Source organism: Dermacentor variabilis, chromosome 11 (genome assembly GCF_050947875.1).
Source record: "Dermacentor variabilis isolate Ectoservices chromosome 11, ASM5094787v1, whole genome shotgun sequence".
Lineage (NCBI taxonomy): Eukaryota > Metazoa > Arthropoda > Arachnida > Ixodida > Ixodidae > Dermacentor > Dermacentor variabilis.
In genome coordinates, this window is record NC_134578.1 from 45,497,435 (window position 1) to 45,505,106 (window position 7,672).

A 7,672-nucleotide genomic window follows, 5' to 3' on the forward strand; every position below is an offset into this window, starting at 1 on the left:
AGTTTTCTGCCCCAACCTTAGTGTCACTAATGCCTTATACGCCATGCGCAAAATGCCGACAACGGCGCCTCTCGTCAAGGCTGCGAAGCGTAGGCGGGCTCGGGCGAGCACTGTTCCCGTCAGCGCCTATGCGCTTGCTGTCATGTTTGCGTTCTTCATCGTGATTTGACGCCTCGGTAGTCCTTCGGCGATGCCTTCAAACATCTGTTGCGTAGTTGGGTGCATTAACACGTGCAAAAACTGGCCAGGTCCACTCTTAGTTTCCGGTGCTGCTTCACGAGCAAGAGTGACGGCGGCGGTGGATCGCGGCTGTTCGACGGAGAAAATAAGCAATCGCGCTTTGTTTACTGCAGTTTTAGAGCGATTACCGTGTTTTTATTTTTTGTTGATGTCCTGTACCTTTAGTGAACGCTTCCGCATTTAAACTTACATTAGAATATTCGTGAAGGCGGCGGGAGGGAGCCAATCGCCGTCAAGAATTTCGATCCGGATCGGTCTCGATTGCGATCAAAAGTGGCCATGTGACACCGGTGTTGAGCAGCAGGAATATTCTCGCTATAGCGTACTTTTGTCTGCAGGCACCGGTATCAGAAACGATAACTAGCTCGGAAGGTTTTAAGTTGATCATGACACACCTTATGCACTTTTCTCATTCAGCGCGGTGAGTTGTCAGTTTGTTCGCTCGCAAGAAATTTAGAAGCAACTGGAAACAGCGCTCGTTTCAGAGTTGGAGCGCTCGACCTGGCAACAGGCCGCAAGTTTGCCCCCTAACACTGTGCACAAAGCTGAATTCCATTACAACTGGTTCGAATCGTTTCGAAGTCGTGCACTTACGCAAATACAAGTGACACTGCTCAAAAGAAAACCATCACTAAATTTCGGAAACCTATTGGAAGGAACGCAACGTGGTTCGACTGGTTATTTACTAACCACGTTTCACCGAAATTTGAGAATTCCTACGGTCGACAGTGTCTGCTGTGTCCCCAAGCCTGCGCCCTACCTCGATTAACCTCGATTATTTACTGCGAGAACAAGCGCCAGTCATCAGGCACAGACTACCTTATCAGACGGATCAAAGGTGCACCCCAACTCATAATTAAACAGAACTCTCATTTGTTTTTATCCAAAGACACACTGACCAGGTAACGTAACAGTTTTTTAGCCTCCTTATATCAGTGCACAATATCCGTGTTTACTTCCTGGAAGCACAAGAGACGTTACTGCCTATATATTGTGGTATGCTATGTGATATATTGAACCCGAGTCACAGTACCGAGTTGCCTATGAAGGTCAAAAACAGTCGAGTATCCTACCTGTAGCAATGTAGGAACGCCGCGAACAAGTGCTTGCAGCTTTCGGTGTCCTGCCGCGCACAAACACTTTCCTTTTTTAACCTCCGGCTCGCTTGAAAGGTCACATGTCTTCAAATAAGGACTGCTGCTGCTAGCAAGGCAGGACGGACGTTTGCACGCACCGTTCAACGGCTTCCGTGGTTTCGTCGCTGAAGTACTCAAGTTGTGACCTACCAAACTATGGCAATCGACAGCAAGGACCCTTTCGGCTTCGACAAAACTGCTGGATTCTACGCCACACACGAGAAACTTGAGCGCAGCACCAAGCGAAAGAGCAACCGTGAACCTCTGACGATGCCTGCGGTCACATCTCTTTGCATCGGGAGATGAACGGGCAATGCCGGATCAGGCCACAAAAGAAATAAAAAAAGGAAGTCTTCTACACACTCAAAAGAAAATGTTTACACCCTTCGAGTCGTGCCTTGTCCCACAGCGATAATCGTTCATCTGTCTTGCCCGCATTTCCTTCCTTTAACGCTGCGAGCCCGGTACTTGCAAGTCACGGAACGGCGCGTGCGTTATCAGTGTGACACAGCATTCTCGAAAGAAAAATAGCGAGCGCTGAGTTTTGAAGAAAAGAAGCGCAAGCACGGCCGATGACGACTATCGGTATGGAACAAGATAAGCCCCCCAAAAGGTGCAAACTTTTTTTAAATGCGTGATGGGACTCTGCCGGCACATCTGCTGCCGCCTTCACAGTTTTCAGAAAACTCTGCTGCCGCGGCTGTAACTCGCAGCGCCACTGTTCTAGCCGCCTCTTCGTTGCTTCCACTGCATCTCTGCGGGGAGGCGGCCAGGAAAGCCTCGCGCCATGGCTAGTGCGCCACTGCGGGGCTGGGTGGCGGTTACAGCAGGATGCAAGCCCGGACCTGAGTACACCACTGTGGGCCTCGCACGTCAAACCGCTGCCTCCGGATTGTCGTAGATTTCTTTGGCGATATCGACCTTCTTCGCCCGACTTGCCGTCCTCCATCGCGCGGTATTTGCCCTCCGCACCGTCTGCCTTGTGCCGCACTTTGTTTATTTGGACACGGATTCTGGAGTTGCCAGTAGCATATCCTATGCATTGTTATGGGCCCATTTTCTCTCGGTGTTTTAATGCGAAAGCATTATGTGGCTAACGAGACGGAAAACCGACGCTGTCGGTGTTGGCGTGACTACAAGATGGTCCAAAAAAGTTGCGGACCCTCGACCATTAGGGGTAATTAAGGCGAGGTTAATTAAGGCACAGTCAATTAAGATAAGTAAGGCACTCTAACTCGTAACATTTGTTGGGAATCGAACCATCGACATTTGATGGCATTCGAACTCACGACCTTTGCGGTTAATTAAAGCGAAACTACTTAGGATAATTAGGGCACTAGAACCCATGACCTTTGATGGGAGTCGAACCCACGAAATCTGGTGTTCGCAAAGGCGAAGTTAATTAAGGCACAGTTAATTGAGATAAGGCACTTGAACTAACATTGGTTGGGATTCGAACCATCCACCTTTGCTGGCATTCGAACTCAGGAAGTTTTGTGTTAATTAAGGCGAAGTTAAGATAATTATGGCCTCGAACTCATGACCTTTGTTGGGAGTCGAACCTTCGAACTTTGGTGTTCATGAAGGCGAAGTTAATTAAGGCACAGCTAATTATTATATTGAGGGCACTCAAACTAACGACCTTTGTTGGGAGTCGAATCTCGACCTTTGGTGGCATTCGAACTCACGACCTTTGGGGTTAACTAAGGCGAAGTTAATTAAGATAAGGCACTCGCTCCCATTACCCTTGGTTTGAGTCGAACCCTGGACCTTTGGTGTTCGTGAAGGCGAAGTTAATTAAGGCACAGGTAACTGAGATAAGGCTCTCGAACTCACGACATTTGTTGGGAGTCGAACCCTCGACCTTTTGTGGCATCCGAACTCAGGAACGTTTGTGTTAATTAAGGCGAAGTTAAGATAATGATGGCCTCGAACCCATGACCTTTGTCGGGAGTCGAACCCACATTTGGTGTTCTTTAAAGCGTAGTTAATTAAGATAAAATTTATTAATGCAATTAAGGCACTAGAACTCACCACCTTTGTTGGGAGTCGGACCCTCGACATTTGGTGGCAATCGAACTCACTACCTTTGGTGTTAAGGCGAAGTTAATTAATGCACAGTTAATTAAGATAGAGATAAGGCACTCGAACCTACGACCTTTGGGGGAGTTGAACTCACGAGCTTTGGTGTTATGGCCAAGTTAATTAAGGCCATTTAGTTACGATAGAGTTAATTAAGGTACTCGAACCCATGACCTTCGGTGGCAGCCGAACCTTAAAGCTTTGGTGAGAGTCAAACCCACGACTTTGGGGCTCATAAAGGTGAAGTTAAATAAGGCACAGTTAATTAAGATAGAGTTAATTGAGGCACTCGAACCTACGACATTTAGTGTGAGTCGAACCAATAATCAGGCGTTCCAAGAACCAGTTACTCAACGACTGAAAGAGAAAAGGCATCGCACGGTGGTCGCAATGCTTATGCAATCATCCACGAAGGGACAACTAAGCGCCCCATCAGTTTCTTGTTTTTTTTTTCTGGTTCTAGAAGCAGGAAAAGGAAGTGGATGTTCAGTTCGAGTCGATATTCGACATCCGTATTTTTCTAACGATCGTATTTCATTTGATTCGAAAACTACTGGTTTCGGATAGTTTCACTGTTCGAACAAAGCTGTTCGAACAAAGGAGGTATCTCCAGAACAAAGTGTTCTCGAGATACCTCCGGATGGTGCGATGCGTATGCCAATCATAACACTGGAAATAATTAGAAAAATAATTGCAGATATACATGCCGTACGTGCTTCGTTAACACTTGCCAAGAACATTTCACGGCGGTGATGCGGAAACGAATAACACTGCTTCATGTCTGAAACCGCTTACTGGAATGATTTTATTCAAGTGTAAAAAAGGCAGGGAACGTTCTAACAAATGCCCCGAGGTCGCCGCACCGGAAACCAGCTATAGCGTAGGCAGTTTCCGCTACCATACCCAGTGACTAAAAAACCAAAGCAAACGCCTGGAGGAGCACTGCTTCATTCATTTGACAGCATTACTTCAAACGCCGGTGGTCATTTGTGATGACGTAGTGCCCCCACCCTTAACTAGCAAAGGCAAGCCGTTATAATTTTTTTGGCCTTACAGCGCCTGAATCGGTTCGTACGCCGCGCACTGTTCTCACTGCATAAGCAATTCACAGGAAACGACTCTGTGTTCTGGTCCCGCAAGCGCACCTGTTGCGACCGTTACGCCACCTAAGCACGGTTACAAAGACGATACCTGAATGTAAACAAAAAAAGCAAAAATGAAGGCACGTACAATTCGCCAACAGACAGTTCTTCAGCACGCAATGTTCTTTTGACTCCCATAAAGATGACGCGCAGACTCCTTGTCCAGTTCGGCGGCGATGGCTGCTTTCGGAGGAGTCGCACGCTGCGCCCCCTAGCGTGTGGCAGCGGAGATAATATCACGGTCAGCGGGGAGGAGCCACTAAATGGCTCCTCCTTATCCGTCTTCGTTCCATCTTCACCGAGAATGGCTCATCACTTCTCCGTCGCGAATTCCCTTCGTCTTTCTCCTTTCGAACTTTCTTTACGCACTAGCTAAAGCGCACACTAGCACATCTGGCGGGCTCTTACTAGAAGTCGCTGCGCGGAAATATAAATGGCAATAATACTTCCGCTACGGAAGCACGAATTCCTCCACATCCGCAGGCTCTTCTCCTTTCAGTTTTTATGCGAAGCATATTACTAGAGCTCAACCCAGCTCCTCAGGCGCGGCGGTGTCGCCTTCAAGGCTGACCACGTGACACCGTGACGTCACGACAGAGGAGAAACGGGGCTCCAACTCGCGCCGTCGCTCGCGGCGTCGCGGCGGTATATAAGCAGCTGCGCTTGTTTCTAGGTGGCTTTGGCCTTAGAAACGAGCTGTTTCTAAGGCTCAGGCGTGCGTCGCTTGCTCAGGCGCACATTTCGTTGCCGCGCCGAACGCTGCGTTGCTCGACGCTCACCGCGTCCAATGCGGGGCGCGTAGTCGCTGCGCCGTAGCCCATTGTCTTACACACCTTGGCGGGTCGACGGGAACGCTGTCGCGTTCCACTCTTGAAGGCGAAGCAGAGTAACGCATGAGTTGTTTCTTCGTCTAGCCGAACCAAATATAGCCAAGCAACAGCAGTTCACCAGGCTAAACAGTGGTTCAACAACTAAAATAAAGGCTAGTAGGCTTCGCATCCTGGGCTTAACCTTAGCTAAGCCACAGCCATTTTTTCTGCATGTTTTTAAAGTCTAGCCGTTCCGTAAGGGGAGCGCTCGTCAATGGTTTGCAGGCATCCGGAACCGCGTCCCCTTCCACACGCACACATACACAACACACGCACACACACGCGCACTTGGGTGTCGTCCAATCAATGCTACCGCTGTGCTTACTCATAGGGACAAGCCGGCAGCAGGAATTTTCGTCATAAAACGCGACCCGCTTCATATGCTATGTTTCTTCTGCACACCTGCTCTCCCTCGGCTGTCAAACCACGTGGTCCGAGACCCTGCTCTTTTTAATGTCTCCCATGCCAACGACCGCCACGCTTCGTTCTCCCTTGTGACTGTACACAGCAGTTACCCCGCTCGCCAATTAACAGGAAGCTTTAGCTCGGGTGCACTTATCTAAATTACTGTAAAAGGAGAATTCGTTTTTCTCGGCAACCACTGCACCAAATTTGACAAGGTTTGTTGCATTTAAAAGAAAAACTTAAAATCTAGTGCCTGTTTGGGATTTTTCACTTAGGTCGTCATTCTTTTACTAAATATTGTCAATATTCCAAATTTTAGTAAAATTAGACTATCAAATTTACAACTCAGCAATGAAAAATGATGTCACATTTCTGTGAATTGCATCTAGTAGTAAATCTGAAGCGGACAAAATTATGTGTTACACATCAATTTGAAAAAAATTAGTAATATGGAAATGCAGCTTTTGAAGAATCCTTGTACACAACGTAACAAATTCACATAAGATATAAATTGACATATAGAATTTGTCCGCTTTGAATTATCTAATGGATACGTCGTTTACAGCACCGCCATACCTATTCTTCATACAGGGCTATTAATCCGTAAACTTCGTGCTTCTATTTTCTTCAAACTTTCGAATTCTTGAAAAACTTTGTAAGCGAGATTCAGGCCCTAAATCGAAATTCCACTTGCAACAGTCACTAGTACGTAATTTTCTCTCTCAAACTCAACAAATTTCACTAAAATCGGTCCAGGGGTTATCTCAGAAAAGCATTTCTGCATTTTACATGTATTTGAATAGGCCGCATCCGAGTTGGGCCGCAGCTAAAGCTTCCTTTTAAGTGCCCCAACCTGGAGGCGCAATCCGTTGTTGTAGGATTCGCATACACTCTGTGGAGACCGTTGACACTGCGTCGTTACGCTGGCATTCAAAACGCAGAAGGTGTCTGTTGCGAATGGGAGCGGGCTAGTACTTATGCGAGTGTGAGGAAAGAGGCATAGCGATGTTCGCTTCCTTGCTTTTCTGCCATAACAGCACCTGCAGTGCTGTCTCATCACGAGCCTTGCATAATATGCGATGCACCTTTTTATCCCCCCGGCTTCATGTTCGAACAACTTGTCCGAATCGAACGCTTGTTCGTCCGTCTTGTGTGCCCGTCGAGCTGTATAGGCACAAGTATCTATAGGACGGCCTTTATAACGCACATGAAATCTGAATTGCGCAGTTCCACAAGTGAAGGAACGTCGTTAAATGCAATCATATCTCACTCACACGTTCCTGTTTGCCATATAATTGTGGTGCCGTTTGTGCGGATTCCGTTTTTAAACGAAGCTTCCACTTGTTCCTTTTCGGAAATTTTATTTTTCACTGCCCACAGCCAGGATAGGCTAACCTGTGGCGTAGCCAGAAATGTTCTTCGAGGGGAGGGGGATGGCTGGGATGGAGAGGGTGAATGGGTGTAGATGGGCACTAGGCAGGCCCCATACTGAAACAAATTTCGGGAGTGAAATTTGCGGCACTTGATAGGTGCGCACCTGAGGCCACCACAACCAAAGCTGCCACACCATTCTTTTCATAGAAGTTTACTTTCTTCTTCTGGGATTTAAGGGTCAATATCACCATATTCTTAATTTTCACCAAATGGTTTTCTTTAACGTGCACCCAATGCATAGTACACGGGCCTCTTCGCGTTTCGCTCCCATCGAAATTCGTCCGCCACGGCCGGGATTTGATACCGCTGCCTCAGTGCAACTCCAAAGCCACGACGCCACCGGCAGGTGGCTTATTACTTAGTT